The 16,530-nt window shown below is 48.5% G+C and overlaps 2 long non-coding RNA genes across 4 annotated transcripts; one reads left to right on the top strand and one right to left on the bottom strand.

Moving 5' to 3' along the window:
• Nucleotides 1–1,853: 1,853 nt before the first annotated feature.
• On the top strand, nt 1,854–14,396 carry Gm31987. 3 transcript variants are annotated; one of them, XR_373879.4, is made up of 3 exons: nt 1,854–2,301; nt 2,448–2,538; nt 13,752–14,396. It is a non-coding gene; the product is annotated as a predicted gene, 31987 (long non-coding RNA). The 3 variants fall into 3 exon arrangements; XR_373878.4 differs by lacking the exon at nt 13,752–14,396 and adding an exon at nt 3,922–4,367; XR_373877.4 differs by lacking the exon at nt 13,752–14,396 and adding an exon at nt 2,980–3,018 and having other exon boundaries at nt 1,858–2,301.
• On the bottom strand, nt 11,952–14,021 carry Gm32128. The gene is made up of 3 exons (XR_373881.4): nt 13,478–14,021; nt 13,177–13,222; nt 11,952–12,711 (listed from the first exon to the last, which is right to left on the bottom strand). It is a non-coding gene; the product is annotated as a predicted gene, 32128 (long non-coding RNA).
• Nucleotides 14,397–16,530: the final 2,134 nt, after the last annotated feature.

The following is a 16,530-nucleotide window of genomic DNA, read 5'->3' as shown; positions in this document are numbered from 1 at the left end:
TGATGCGTGAATGGCAGATGAAGACTATGGCAGCTCGACCTCCATGCTGGGTTGAATTGATGCTGGCTGCTCACAAGCCTCGAAAAACATACATGCTTGCACAAAATATATACACGAGCCTGCAAGTACTGAAGGACCAACCAACCGATCACCTATCTAGCTGCAGGAAATTGATTCAATAAATTCAGGTGCTCTAAAAATGCCACATTACTACATACGATTAAAGCCAGGGTCAGCAAGACATTCTGTGGGGAGAGGTGCTTGCCACCAAGTCTGATGACCTGAGCTGGAAGGAGAGACAAACTCTGCAGCTGTCCTCTGACGAGCACGTGTGTGCTGGGACACGGAGGCACGCGTATAAGGGTGCAAACGTTGTCTCCGCCTATTTTCTTTTGCTGTCACAGAATCTTACCACTTATAAAGAATAGAGATTTACTCCGTTTATGGTTGTGGATAGCCAATAATGAGATGCCAGCATCTGCTTGGCATTCGGTGAGGCCTTCCTGATAGGTCACCACATGATGGAGGCTGTCACATGGCGAGACTGAGTTGTCCTGCTATAGTCAGACTCCTCACCTTCTTATAAAGCCACTAATTACATTGTGGGTCTACCCTCATGACTTCATCCTAATTCTCCAAGGCCCAATCCCCAGATATAATTAACATCAGTAGGGATTAAGTTTCCAACACATAAAATTTAAAGACAACTTTTTTTTTTTTTCTGAGACAAGGTTTCTCTGGGTAACTCCGGCTGTCTTGGAACTCACTTTGTAGACCAGACTGATCTTGAACTCACAGAGATCTGCCTGCCTCTGCCTCTTGGTGCTGTGATTAAAGGCACGCACCACCATGCCCACTGAGGAAACATTTTTTTAAAATATTTATTTATTTATTATATGTAAGTACACTGTAGCTGTCTTCAGACACTCCAGAAGAGGACATCAGATTTTGTTACAGATGGTTGTGAGCCACCATGTGGTTGCTGGGATTTGAACTCAGGACCTTTGGAAGAACAATTGGCACTCTTAACCGCTGAGCCATCTCACCAGCCCCCAAGGAAACATTTTTAAACCATAGCACACTTACAGGAAAAAAAAGATTTATATTCATTATTAATAGACACTGGTTCTGACAGAAAGAATAAAAGGTTATTTTAGTTATTTCCCCCCCCCCCTTTTTTTTAACAGAAAACACATTTAAATGCAATTAACCTGGCAGGCTTTTAAAGGTTTACTATTTTAATTTCTGTGTATAAGTGTGTGGAGCTGTGTGGCACGTGATTGCATATGCCTGTGGAGGCCAGAGTGGTGAGTTCCCCTGGAGCTGGGGGTACAGGTGGTTGTGAGTGGGGGTCCCATGTGAATGATGGGACTTGAACTGGGATCCCTTGCAAGAGCAGCACCTCCTGCACCCTGCTGTCCCTAGAACATCTAGAGATGTGTTAGGAAGAAACCTGAAGCCAGAAAAAGAATCACATGATCTGGAATGTTGGAAAACAAAACACCTTTCTTATTTTCTTCCCCCACTTTCCTTTTTATGGAGAGAGGCAAATACACTGTAGAGCAGTGGTTCTCAACCTTCCTCGCACTGGGACTCTCATACAGCGCCTCTTGTTATGGTGACCCCCAACCACAAAATTACTTTCATTGTTACTTCATAACTGTAATTTTGATACTGTTATGAATTGTAGTGGAAATATCTGGTATGCAGGATATGTGACCCCTGTGAGAGCCGAGACCTGCAGTTGAGAACTGCTGCTGTAGTCAAAGGGGAGCTGCAACAGGTGAGAGCCAGAGGCATTTTAGGAACATTCCAGGCAGGTGAGAAAACAGGACAGGGGCTGTAAGGGGCGGGGCTGTAAGGGGCGGGGCCAAGCTGCTCTGGAGGTCAGTTTCTTATGTTTCCAGCCCCGGGGCCCTTTTGACCTCTGCATGGAGAAGCCAACTGCCTTCCGCTGTTCTGAGTCTCTGCTGAGTGGCAAACATGGGCTGAATAGCTTCAGATCCAACCATGAAAGTGAAAACATACTGGTGATCGGTGTGAAGACAATCACGGTCATCTCTTCCAGAGTTCTGCTCCCGTGAAGTTCGTTCCACATGAAGGAAGAGCCAGCCGTCATCAGGCGTCTTTCCAGTCCTTTCCTCTTCTGCAGTTGTTTACAGTTGTCTTGAGACCTTTCATCCTTTTTCCCTTTCTGGAGAGCACAGTACTGAGGCTCGCCCCCGCGAAGCTAACGGGAGCTGATGAAACATTGTCAGTGTTTCTGCAGAATCCTTATCAATGGCGTTCGATCTCATGTTGGTAAAGACTTCCTGCGGGGAAATAGTTGAGACTCCAAACTAAGCAAAGTTTGGCCAACCCGAGAACCATAAAAAGCAGGGACTTCTCGGGCCTCTGCCGCTGCGTTTCTCTGCCTCTCTCTCATGCTTCTTTTCTTTCTGTTTCAGACAGGTTAGCTGTCTCCGCTTCCACAGCACTGTCTGACCGCCATTCTCCATCACAGCAGATTGACTCGGGTGACTGTCTCCGTGGTTACAAGTGAGTGAGCTGTGACCAGCAACCTGGTTTATAATATCTCATTGGTCCATGGGAAGATATAGGTTCTCAAAGGCCTGAGAGGTCAGCTGGACAGGTGGCAATGCCACCCTTGTTACTCAGGAGGCTGAGGCAGGATTCCAAGTTCAAGTCTGGGTTGCAGAGTGAGTTCTAGGCCAGTCTGGGAAATTTAGGGAAGATCCCATCTCAAAACACAAACTTTTACAAGGGCTGGGTATCTATAACTTAGTGGCTGAATGCTGGCCTCATGTGCAGGGCCCCTGGTTCAAGCCTGGGCGCTGGATGGTACTGGGTGAAGTAACGTTATGTCTTCTTAGTGAAAATTGGATGAAAAGAGACTGAATAATCAGATAGTGAGTAAGAAACCTTAAAAGGAGGCTGGAGAGATGGCTCAGTGGTTAAGAACACCATCTGTTCTTCCAGAGGTCCTGAGTTCTGTTCCCAGCAACCACATGGTGGCTCACAACCATCTGTAATGGGATCTGATGCCCTCTTCTGGAGTGTCTGAAGACAGTGACAGTGTACTTACATATATAAAATAAATAAATCTTAAAAAAAAAAAAAAAAGGGCTGGTGAGATGGCTCAGTGGGTAAGAGCACCCGACTGCTCTTCCGAAGGTCCAGAGTTCAAATCCCAGCAACCACATGGTGGCTCACAACCATCCGTAAGGAGATCTGACTCCCTCTTCTGGAGTGTGTGAAGACAGCTACAGTGTACTTACATATAACCAATAAATAAATCTTAAAAAAAAAAAAAAAAAGGAAAAAGAACCCTTAAAAAGTCATGTAAGAAGACTGGCCAGATGGACTTGCAAGATGTCAAGGCAAATAAAGGCTCTTGCAGTTGAGCCGGATGACCTGGGTTTGATGTCCACTCCCACATGGTGGAGGAGAAAACCAACTCCCACAGGTTGTGTTCAGACACACACACACACACACACACACACACACACACACACCATCCAGGCACACACTCCTTTGTTTTTAAGCAGTATTTTTCACATCCGGACTGAGGCTGGGAAAAGTGCTTGGCTTGGCCCCTAAAGAGTCCCACCTGGGTATTTTAGGACCCGAGTCAAGTTGAAGAAGGCTGCTCCTCTCTTCCTCTCTTCCCAGCCCTCTCTTCAGAGAGCTAAACATGGGGACACAATCCTATAATTTTAACTGTATTTATAAACCCTCCATCCTTTATGTAATGCCTTTTTCTGCTCCGAGATTACTCCCAATGTCGCTGTTTTCTCAGAGGAAAGAGACGGTAATTATAGGTCAAACACCAGCTCGGGAAGCAGACGGGCAGCAGAGAGCTGAGTGTTCCCTACTCTCTTCTGGGTACACCCTGGACACCCCTGCTTTCCCTGTGCCTAGGTCAGCTTTCCATCTCTGTATCCTTGCCTCTGCTGCTTGCACATTGCCAGTCCAGCACGTGACAAGGCAAAAATGGGGATGCTAAGACTAAAGACAGTGAGTTAAGACTGACTACGTGCCGCTTGAACAGGCCTGCCTCTTGGAGACAATTCAAATGGAAAAGAAAGGAAGAAGAAGAAAAAAATAACCACAACATTTCAGGTCATTGGCCTTTTTAAACAGACCGCCGGCAATATTTACTGCTCCTGAAATAGCAGTCACATGGAATAAAACCATGTTGGTAAAGACTGAAAAACAAAAGAACAATTTAGAGGCTGCCATGCTCACTGAGGGCCCTCTGTGTGCCAGCTGATCTGGCTCCGCTTTCTGGCTGTCCCTGCTGCCTTCTGCCCGCCCAAGGCCCTCAGGAGATGAATAAAGGTTGCCTGGGAACCCTTCTCACCTTACGTAGATTGGGAAGGTAACTGACTGATGAGAAACAGGGGTGTGAAGAGATTATGGGAAATGCCCCTCCCACAGAACGGTGCTGGGATGGGAATACTGTGGCGTTACTAGGGCACCGGCCAGTTGCATCCTCTTTCTCTCTCTAGCTGGGCCATCTTATCTCCTCTCTCCTTTCCCTGTGCGTCTCTACTTCTCTCTCTCTCTCTCTCTCTCTCTCTCTCTCTCTCTCACCCCTTGCATTCTCCTTTTGGGTACTCTCCTCATCTCTTAGTTCTTCTGGGGCTCTTCCTGGACCCCTATCTATTAGCTGCATTCTGAAGGTCAATTATAGCCACCAATGCGGGGCTTAATGAATAAGTACGGCAGTCAGGTCTGGGTCAGCATGTCCTCGCGCTGGGACAGACTCTGGGCTCCTGTTCTTACATCGTCCTGCTCGGTTGTCCATCATACAATTTAACCCAGGTCATTAAAAATCGTCGTATTTATAAATGTCTGCTTCTCAAAACCCTTCCACATCCACTTACCTCATGAACACCTCGGGAATTGTGCAAAGCAGCTGAAGAAGCAGGACAAAGGGTACGGAGGTGACGTGGCAGCATCCGAGGAGGTGACACAGACCGAGGAGAGGTCCTCTGGTCTCTCAACCCCTGGCTTCTCAAACACTGGACATTTTGCTGACAGTCAAGCTCACTACCAGCAGTGTCATGGAGCAGATTTCCCTGGGCATCCATGTTTTCTTCTTTTACATCAATTACCTTGAGAAGACCTATTTTGTTTTTATTTATTCATTTATGTATATGAGTACACTGTAGCTGTCTTCAGACACACCAGAAGAGGGCATCAGATCCTATTACAGATGGTTGTGAGCCACTGTGTGGTTGCTGGGATTTGAACTCAGGACCTTTGCAAGAGAAGATGGTGCTCTTAACCACTGAGTCATCTTTCCAGCCCTATTTTGTTTGTTTTTGTTTTTTCACATGTCTACATGAAAAGCTCATAGAAAAGAGATATGGGTGGATATGGCAAACGCTAGAATCTCAGCGTTTGGAGACCCAGATACAAGCTTGAGGCTAACCTGGTCTACAAAATGAATCCAACCTGGTTATCTAATGAGAGTCTGTTTCAAAATAAATATACACACAAACAAGCGGAGGGTCAGAGAAGTTACAATACTCCTTCCCACAAAATGGTTGACTGTTGTGGCCATAAAGAAAATTATTTTTAGGTCTCCTGTGAAGTCTGATTCTCTGACTGTCTGAGTGCTAGTCAACAAAGCCTGAAAGCTCAGCACTGCCCTGAACTGGGTTAGAGATTCTGCCCTTGGGTGGGAGCGATGCCACAGGACTTATACTGCTAACAGCCACCTCAGCAGCTCTCAGGAAGAGGGGCCATTCCTGCCTGGGGCCACAGAGAGGTGAAGGGACTGGATGTGATCCACCCAGAGAGCAGCCTCAGCTTGTGATTGACACGTGTGGAGAACAATCAAAACACTAAGGTCCTGTGTGCAGTGTTACATTTACATCAAATGCCAGGACAGGCAAGTGATGAAGAGCAGTAGCCAGGGTCCAAGGGAGAGGTGGGAGGAGACTGAATTTCCTTTTCAGTGATGGAAATATTCCAGGACAAGATGGTAGACATGGTGCATGACCACCTTGAGGTAACAGGTTTGCTTCATCTCTGCCCCAGTGCTTCTCAACACTACTTGATCCCTTCAAGAAGGCATCTCTGATTTCTGGAGGGTATCGTGACTGGTTTTTCTCAGTCCCGATGCACTCATTCTAACATGGAATGGGCTGATCTCAATAGCACCCTTGATATTATATCCATGAAGATCACAGCCACATCCAAAGCCTGTGTTTCCTCACTGTGGAAGAAAGAGTTCACATACAGGGTTTAGCTTCCTCCATGCGGACAGCCCAGCCTCCCTCCCCCAGTTCCTAGACTTGGCTGACTGATTCAGAATGGATCACCTTCTGACTGGGCAATGCTTCTTTTCCTCTGACAACCATCGTCAGGAACCCACGTAATATCCCAGCAACCATCTCTCCACAGGTCTGCATTTCACAGGGAGTCCTTTCCCAGACATTGACTCTGGGTGTCCCTGGGCACTGGAATGAATAAAAATGTCACTTCCTGGTTCCAGAGCTGGCACAGGACCTGGGCACCTGACTGACTTCTGGTTTTGAGCCAGAGATAGCCCGAGGACTGAGGGTCTCTCTACACTAACATGTCTCAGTGTCCCCAGTCACATCCGAAACTTCTGCCTCCTGAGGGCATCTGTGTGTCTGTGGTTTCCGGAAGTTTGTATGGTCAGACCAGGGCTTGGAATGTTTGTGTATACGTTTGTGTGTGTTGGCAGCTGAAGTGACAGTGTCTATTAAAAACCAATATTTATAGAGAAATATCAAAGCAATCAGGAAAAAGATAAATAAATACAAGTTTTTTTTTAAAAAAACCAATCATCCAAGAGAACATTTTCCCATGTGTCTACCCCAACCCCACACATATACCTGGAATATTCCATAAGATGGCTGCTTTCTAAGATGTTCCTCACACCAGGGCGTCTGAGTGCTTGCTATGTGCAGGCACTATGCTGTCCTCTGACAGGAGTTCATCTCCCCCCCCAGCCTGTGTCACTCAGTGACCTGGCATCCCTGTTGCTGCTTTGACCCTCAATGGCAGAGGCACAGTGTGAGGCAGGCACAGTGTGAGGCAGGCACAGTGTGCAGCGCTCTGAGAAGAGCTCTTGGGCTCTTTCATTCATTCACTCAGTTATTCACTGCCTACCTCAGACCAGGTCATGGAGCTAAAGAATGAAGGAGACATAGATCTTAAGATTCAAAGTCTTTTGGGGGAAGATAACTATATAAACAGATTACTGCAGGTCAGAGTTAATGGGCAAATGACCAAGAGAACAAAAAGGAAGTATTACCATCACCCAAGGAGATTTGTGAAGGTGACATTTTAAATGTGTCACAAAACCAAGCACAAGCAAAAGGAGAAAATATTTGCTAACGTTAAGGTTGGGTGGAAGGGGAGGGAGGGAGAGGAGAGGTCCTAAGGCAGAGCAAATAGCAAGTATGAAAGTTCTGGAACTCTGGGTGCAAGGTATGACTCCAGGCTGGGAGTATGGGAAGCAAGACTCAGACGTGAGGGTGCAAAGGGTCAGAAAGTCATCCTGTACAGGCAAAGGGGGTGGAATGATGGAGGTGTCTGTCATCTGTCTATCGCCAAGGCTAGCCTCAAACTGGCTCTGTAGCTGAACTCTGGATCCTCCTGCCTCTACCTCCCAAGAGTGGAAATGGCAAGTGTGTGCCTCCACACCGGGCTGCCTCAGTGTTTAAAAGAACTAGACAGCATTCTGTAGGAAGTTCAAGCGTTGGGTGAGCTGGAGCAGGAAAAGTAGCCATGAATACCTCAGGGACCCATGACCTTGACTGCCCAGGGCAATCGTTTGAGGGGAACCTAACCTCAGGTTGTTAAGAGTTCGTTGATCTAGCTAGTTTGGGATAATGTGGTCTAAAAAGCTCTCGACCAAGTGTGGGACCCATCAGTATTCGAGTGGTTAAGAATACAGGCTTGGGTGGGAGCACCGGCGGCTCTTCAGAGAATGTGAGTTTGGTTTTCCTAGCAGCACACGGCCGTCTGTTACTCCAGTCGGCAGCCCCAGGGTATCCGACACCCTGTTCTAGCCTTTGGATCATGCAGGGCACAGACATACATGCAAGGAAAAACACACCCAGGCACATAAACTAGAACGAAAGGGGAAAAGCAGAATCCAGGTTCTTAGGTGTTACTACCAGCAAGCAGGGCTCTGGGTGAACTTAGTTTCCTAATGCCCTCATCTGTAAAATGTGAGGGCAACCTCATCTTTAGCTTTCGGTTATATCAGATGAAATACATAAAGGCTTGAACCCTGTTGCTGGCACAGCAAGCAGCTCATGGCAGCTCTCCTTGAAATGATTGAGGAGGTGGTGAGGATTGGAGCTGGGTCAAAGAAAGGCAGGTGGGGGAGCAAAGAGAGCCTGGATGATAAAGACATACAGAGCATGAAAAGATGGGGTGTGACGAACTCGTTCAGATGGGAAGAGTTGAGGAGAATTTCCTGACGTCAAGAGGTGGTGAGAAAGCACAAGGCCAGGGCGGGGCTGAGTGTAAGATGACATCAGTGTAGATGACATAAGATGGGTGGGTAGCTGAGGTCTCCTGCGGGAAGGAGGCACCATGGAGAAGGAGATCTGGGCTGGGGCACTGGTGTGCAGCCATGAACACGTGGTGAAAGTCAAAGCTTTAAGAACAGACAGTGTCACTCAAGGAAAGTATGTGATCGAGAAGAGACAAAGTTGAGTTTAGAACACAGGAAGTGCTCAAATATGACAGAGGAGAGAAGAAAAAGGAATGTGAGCCCTGGAATGAAATAAGGGGCAGAGAGCATAAGCCAGCAGGGACAATTGTGAAGAAAACACCGGAGAATAGCCAGCAGTTATCTACCAAAAAAAAAAAAAAAAAAAAAAAAAAAGTCTGGGACAGTAAAAGGCTTGAGAATATCGAAAAAAAAATAATAAGATTTTAAAAGTCAAATCTCTCTGGGTGTTTTGGCACACACCTTTAGTTCTACACAGGAGGCAGGGACAGGTGGATCTGGATCTCTGGGAGTTAGAGACTAGCCTGGTTTGCATTGTGATCTCCAGCCGGTGATGACTATATAGAGAGACATAGACCCCATGTGTGTGTGGGGGGGTGAGGTGGGGGGTGGGAATTCAATCGCTTGCTTCCAGGAGACACACAGAAGAGACTCAAGTTCTCTCGGGTTGTTCACACCCTGTCGACATTATCTTTCCTTTCCATATCTAGGGGGCAGCCATAAAGCACAGGCAGTGGTGACCTCAGTTATGTCTTGCCCTGTGATGATCCTACAGTGGTAGGAACAGCATTAGCCACACGGCAAAGCACCAGGCATACTCTTTGTACCCACAGACATTGCTGATGCTCTCAGGAGCCATCTATGAGAAGGCCCTGCTGCTCGTCACTCCTAGCAAACTTCCTGTGATCTGAAGACCCTAGTAGGCTGGCTACTTCCTCCAATCAAGGAAGGCAACTCTCAGCTCCCTAACAGCCAGGAGAACATGTCCTCAAAGTCACCAAAATCATTGGGTGACCAGGCTTTTCCCAAAGCTCAGAAACCTCTCCAGAGCAGCAGCCTCGGGCTGTGGGAGACTGTAACTCTAACAGTGAGCCCTGGGCCAGCAGCGACATCAGGGAACCTAGACATGCAAATGCTCTTGGGATCCATCCTAGACCTAACTCTGGAGACTGGCTCTGTAGCAGTCTTATTAATTAATTAATTTTAAAAATTTGTGATCCTGAGATCGAACCTGGGGCTTGTTAAACATTCTTCTACTGAGCTGTGTCCCCCATCCCTCCAATCTGTTTTTGTTATTTTGAGACTTGCTGCCGGCTGTCCAGGAACTCAATGCATAGATCAGGCTAGTCTTAGACTTGCTGCGAACCTCCTGCCTGACTCGGCAGTGATAGGAATATAGGGCAATAGGCCACCACACCAGCTTTGGGTATGCTTGTTTGTTCTCTTGTTTAATTTTATGTGTTAACATTTTGAGTGGGGGAGGGGTGCGGAAGGGTGTGTATATGGCATGACGTGCCTGTACTGACCAGAGGACAACTGTACGGAGTCAGTTCTCTCTTTCTACTTTTACATAGGTTCTCTGGGGGTCAAACTCAGATTGTCCAGCTTGTGTGGCAAGCAGTTTTACCCACTGAGCCATTTCAGCATCCCTAATCATTTTTAATATTTATTTTAATATATACAATATATACATGCGTGTATACACATATACACACACGCATACACCTGAGTATATGTCTGCATACCCTATGCATGCAGAATCCCATGGAAGTCAGAAGAGGGTGTCAGATCCCCTGGAACTGGAATTACAGATGGTTGTAAACCGCCATTTGGTAACTGGTAAGCTGGTAACTGAACCTGGGTCCCCTGCAAGAGCAGCGTGTACTCGTAACCACTGAGCCACCTCTCTACCCATACCCTGATGTGTTTTCAACAAGCCCTCCAGTGGTCCCGCCCGATGTACCATTGTGCAGGCTTGAGAACTACTGCCCTGTGCAATGGTGGATACCAGCTCCTGTTTTCATTTCTCTCCCTAGAACACAGTGCAGCAGATGTTTTTCAGCGGGTGTGAACTGGCTTGAGTTATGGAAGGCTTTTCCTGTGCATGCCATACACATTCGGACATGTGACAGACTTTGTCTGAGAGTTTGTTCTCTCATTGAGAACTAGCAATTCATACATAGATGAAGTGAGATCAAATGCAGAGACTGCCAAGCAGGGGCCTTCTGATAGGTGTCTGTGCACCTGAGCTACCCAGTCATGACTCGGGAGACTACAGTGAACATGGGAGGGAGGGAGGCAAGGGATATGGTTGGAAGGAGTAGGTGACGTGATGCCACAAGGGATTAATCAGGCAGTCCCGAAGCTGGGATGTTTGGCAGGGTGTTCACCCTGGCTTGCTATGCATTGATTTAGCCAGTGGCATGGAAGAAAATGGAGAGACGACCCTTGTTTAAAAGAAGTTACGAGATGGCTGGGGTATAGCTCAATGCTAGAGCACATGCTTAGCAAGGGCAGACTCTGTCTCTGTCTCCCTCCCTCCCTCCCTCCTTCCCTCCTTCCCTCCCTCCCTCCCTCCCTCCCTCCCAGGTCATTACTGTGTAGCCTTTACTGGCCTAGAACTGCCTTAGATCAGCACTCAGAGGCAGAGGCAGGCAGATCAATATGAGATCAAGGCCAGCAAGTTCCAGAACTAGCCCATAATGATACCAGGCTGTATGTTCAGTCTCCAGTAGCACAAACAAAGAAAAGCAGAGAGTACGGGCCTGTGATCCCAGCTACGTGGGAGCCTGAGGCAGGAGAAGCAAACATTCAAGAACAGCCTGAAGTATAGTGAGTTCAAGGCTAGCTTAAGCAATTTAGAGAGGTCCTGGCTCAAAAAGAAAAACTAGAGTAAAAGAAAACAGACAGCAGCAGCAGCAGCAGCAGCAGCAGCAGCAGCAGCAGAAGAAGAAGAAGAAGAAGAAGAAGAAGAAGAAGAAGAAGAAGAAGAAGAAGGAAGAAGAAGAAGAAGAAGAAGAAGAAGAAGAAGAGGAGGAGGAGGAGGAGGAGGAGGAAGAGGAGGAAGAGGAGGAAGAGGAGGAAGAGGAGAAGGAGGGCGAGGTGGGGAAACAAGAAATAAGTATGTCGAAACTCGCTGGCCACTGAAAGCAGCAGATAGTTGGTGATGTAAGGCTGGAAGCTTTCATAACCTCAGGGTTTGGTTCTGCTTGCCTGTGTGTGCCAGTGTGCAGAAGGGCTTAGGGGAGGGTGCTGAGGACTAGAGCCCCCAGGGAAGACATTTGTGGAGACCACACTGTGTGGTTCCTCCCTCCCTCCCTCCCTCTCTCCCTCCTTCCCTCCCTCCCTCCCTCCCTCCCTCCCTCCCTCCTTCCCTCCTCTCTCTCTCTCTCCTCCATCCTCCCTTTCCTTCTCCCTCCCTGTCCCCTCCTTCATTCCCTCTTTTCCTCCTTTTCTTCCTTCCTCTCTATCCCCTATGTTAGCATCCCTATAAGCCCAGAAGGCACAGAGTTGAAGCATCTGTCAGGCAGGGGGAGCAGAGAGTGAGCGGCCTTTAGGAGTGGGTGACATTGCTTGGGCATTTCTGCAGCCAGATGACAGGGGAATCTGGAGGCTGGAGAATGCCAGGCCAGGACCTTCGGTGTGTGCCTTAGGTTGTGATGAACTTCTGTGCACAGATGAGTGATGTAACCAGGAAACTCATGTGGTTGTGATGGCCTCAGGTAGGGCTGTTGTTTCCTCCAGGCTGAGAAGTGATAAGGACTCAGTTTGCAAGAGACTGAAAGTTAAGGTGCTGCCTCGCCTTGGCAGGCTCCTCTGGTGGCTCTTCATGAAGCTGGCAAAAAAGGGGCAATAAACGTGAATGCCTGTAAACCTAGCATTTGGGAGGCTGAGGAAGAGGATTGCTGAGAGTTTGAGGCCAACCTAGGCTACATAGTAAGTCCCAGGTTCAAGCCTGTGCTAAAGATCAAACCCCTCTCTGAGAAAATAAAATGTGATGCATGGAAAGGGACAGGGATGGACAGATGACACTGATGGACAGACAGACACGTAAGGGGGTGGGAGCATGTGTCCACAGGCCTGCGGTGCTCTGGGCTTCTGAAATCATGCTTCCTTGTGGCACTTGCTTCCTGATGTGCTAAGGACCTTCCAGTGGGCCATGTCTGTCAGCCCTTTGTCTGGTCAGCAGTTCATCTGGACAGCTGTGGATGCAGGATGAGCATCAGCCCTGGCTTCAGAGGTGGGGCCAGCTCTGTCACCCTCCCAGCCTCCTGAGATACCCTGAGTCCCTTCTCATCATGCTTCCTTGACCACACACCACAGAACTGGGGTGGCACTGGTGTTTTCATCTCATGACTCTTTAATTATGGGACTAACAAGCAACGTGTGTGTGTGTGTGTGTGTGTGTGTGTGTGTGTGTGTGTGTGTGTGTGTGTGGTGGGGAGGAACAGTCACATGAGAATTTCAAGACAGATTGCCAGTGGAAGTAACACCAGGTTGTGCAAGAAGACTTCAGGGTGAAAGGTCATGGCTGATGGTCTGTTGGCCTGACTGTCCACAAAACACTATTACTTTGGGGGAATTACAGGTGAGACAATGAGACCCCCTGCCCCCTCCCCATCCCACAAACATTAAAGGAGAAAGGCAAGGCCTGTGTTCAGTGGCACCTCAGGAGACTCTTGTCGACTGGTTTTGATTCATTTCAGAAAATTACTGCAAAAAAGTAGAAGGTAGGTTTTTTTTTTTTTTTTTTCTCAACTGCCTTCCTTCCTGTTAAAAACCCTCCCAAACTCCACCCAACTCCTCTCTTTATCCCGTGCGAGCCCCACCACAAACCCACTTCCTCCCGAGTCTTGGCCCACCCATTAACACTCTGTTTCTCTCCTGTCCCTTCTGTTCCTTCCTTCCCCCACAACTTCCAGCTCAGGGGTCATGGCCAGGCAGCCAGATACTGGCCAGGATTCTTACCTCACTCAGCAGCTCTGGACAGAGCTGGCAGGCCAGTGCTGGGTCACCTTGGGAGAAGGCAGGAGTGCCGAGGGCTGGTGGCCCGAGAGCTCAGCCAGTGCCAGCCTAGTTTTGCAGTCTCTTCAAATATGGCATATTAGAGCCATTGCTAAGCACACATGAGGAAGGGCTGCCACTGAGGCTGCTGGTTCTCAAGCACAGTGCAAAGCTTGTGCTCAGATTTTCTCATTTAACTCACAAGGAGGACCTCAAAGTTGTCCCTGCCTCCCCTTAGGGAGGTTAAACTCTCTCCCCAGGATGAGACAGCAGCATGGTGGTGGCTTGCAGGATGTATGCAGCGTGAACGTGTGCACCGGACTCAGATGCCTCGCTCTGATCCTCATGGAATTTATTTACCTTGACTTGTTCCCACCTGCTGAAGTGGGAAAGACACTCAAACAAGAAGCGTTTAGTGGGGAAGCTGGATGCCAGGAACCAGGCTGAGACTGCTCCAGAAGCCTCAGGGACCTATAATTGGTCATCTGCAGGGTAGCCTGCTCTTTTTCAAAGGAGCTGTCGCCAAGTTCCCTGTTTGCCAGACCTCTGGGCCTGAATCCTAGTTGGTTTAGTGGTAATAGGGCCAAGGTCACAGGCGCGCTCCTAACTTTAGCAAACATTTCTCAAGTGAAGTCAGTCCACTGGGTGTGAGAGAAAACGATTTAGCTCGACCTTGTAATCTCTCAAATAAATAAATAACCCATAAAATCATAGGCTGTGCAGATGGATTGCCAAGAGTTATAGACATATTTAAAATAGTTTCTATTTGCAATAGGGAAGACCTATTTCCTATTTAGTTTTAGTGAATCTCAACCCGGGAAAGGCTAAATTCCAAATCTACCCCCTGTAGGTTTGGGTAGATGTGATGGTGGAGGTATGTTTGCTGGCAGTGTGGGGGAAGGGATTGCCTTGGCAAGCTCATGCTGAGGCATCCCTTCCTCCTGAGGAACCAGCCACATGATGGTATAGTATAGAATAGAGTTTATTCAGGGCATGGGGAGGGGGAGTTGAGAGGGTAATAGAAGCAGAGAAAGGGGGAGAGAGAGAGAGAGAGAGAGAGAGAGAGAGAGAGAGGAAGAAGAAGGAGGAGGAGGGGGAGGGGGAGGGAGGGGAAGGGGAGGGGGAGGGGAGGAGGAAGGGGGAGAGGGGGAAGGGGAGGGGGAGGGAGAAGGGGGAAGGGGAGGGGGAGGGGAGGAGGAGGAGGAGAGAAGAGGAGGGGAGGGGAGGCATAGAAGGCCGGCCATGAGCACTTGGAGAGAGAGTGGGGAGGGGATGAGAGGACAGAGCAGGAGCAGGAAGGCAGAGCAAGAGCAAAAGAGAGAGTAGAGAGCAAGCAGCCCCTTTTATAGTGAGTCAGGCATACCTGGCTGTTGCCAGTAACTGTGGGACAGAGCTTAAACAAAATGCTAACACACATAGCGCTGGGGTGGGCTCAGCAGAAAACTGTGGGAGCTTGTAAAACTTCAGCCTTAGTGCAGGAGACAGTGCACAAACTCCCGCACATAAAACAGATAGAAACATGTGCCTGAAACACAGCACAGATGAAGACGAAAGAGAGGGACTGAGAGCGTTTGAAACAAAAAACGCGGCTCTGAAAGAGGGAAAGTACAAAGCTCAGAGCTGAAGACTTGAGTCTGGGTGAAGACTTTGTGCAGAGTCAGGCCCAGCTTCTATGGTAAGTTTGGAGTGTCCGAGGAAGAACCGGAGAAAGGCTTGGAGAGGCCTGTTGTGTTCCATGGCCAAAGCTATTTGACTGGAGTCATTCTAACCCTCGTCTTCTGACCTATTCCTGTTTAGTTAATGCATTACTGGGCTTCTTCCCCAGAACACTGCTGTGGTAAAGTACAACAAGAGGTTGTGGTCTTACCTCGGCCCAAGCCTGCTAAGGAGACAGAGAAACAAAGAGTCACAAGACCACAGTGTCCTGTAATAAAGATTCTGATGGAAATCTCAGAGGTCACAGGAAGTGGCCAAGGTCAGAAGGGTGACAGGGAGGGCTGCACGAAAGTTACAAAAAAGCCAATAGTAAATGGAAGGGGTTTGGGGGGAGGACATTGAGAGAAGAATCTTCACAAAGGCACTGGAAGGAGAATACCACATGGTAGGCTGCCTCGTGGTGGGTGCTGAGCAGTGAACTGGGAGATACTGGTGGCCTCACATTTGAATTTGAACCTAAAACTGAGGTTGCAATGAGAGGCATCTTAGGGATGAACAGAGGGTTTTGTTTTGTTTCTGTTTTGGTGGGGGGGGGGGGGGGTTGGGGGTGTGGGGGGGTTGGGGGTGTGGGGGGGGGCAGGGTCTCACTCAGTGGCCAAGGCTGACCTGAAACTCTCACCAATCCTCCTGCCTCAGCCTCTCAAGTGCTAGGAAGACAAGGCCTGTACCAATGTCTGACTAGGAAGAAAGGCCTTGGTTAGGGAAATAACAGTGCTTGATTCTGCAGCACGGTGAGAAGGGCGAGCAGCATTTATAGACAGTGTGACTCGCACTCAATGTGTATCTTTCTCCCCTCCCACCCTGCCCACCCCCAACATTCCCCTCTCCCCTTGGGATGGTCACTATGCTGGCCGGGAACGTTGTGAAGGCTGGCGGTGCAGTTCCTTCCACTGGAGAGTATCATGAGCCTGGTGCAGCTCTTTCACATGGATCTTCACAGTCCTATTCCAAAGTGTCCTTCAGCATCACCGGAGCACTGATGGGACTTGCTAGGAAGATGCTACCAAAGCCTTTCCTTTTCTTTCTGGCACTGGAGGGTGAACCTAGGCTCTTGTGTATACTCGGCAAGCGGGAAGCACTCCATTGAGCTACCAAGTTCTAGGCCCGTCCAAATCCTCATACTCTTATCAGTTGTTCCAAATTCCCAGGGAAACAATCTGGTACCCAAGACAAGGAGCCTGGACGTTCATGATCATCTTTCTATTAAGCTAGAAGAAGTCAAGGTAGGTAGGGTGAGAGGCAGACGCCAGACAGATCCACTGCCATGATTTTAATTTCATAGACATAACCTGATACCGCAG

Source organism: Mus musculus, chromosome 1 (genome assembly GCF_000001635.26).
Source record: "Mus musculus strain C57BL/6J chromosome 1, GRCm38.p6 C57BL/6J".
Lineage (NCBI taxonomy): Eukaryota > Metazoa > Chordata > Mammalia > Rodentia > Muridae > Mus > Mus musculus.
The sequence above is the reverse complement of the archived record's forward strand: the minus strand, read 5'-3'. Positions and strand labels throughout refer to the sequence as shown.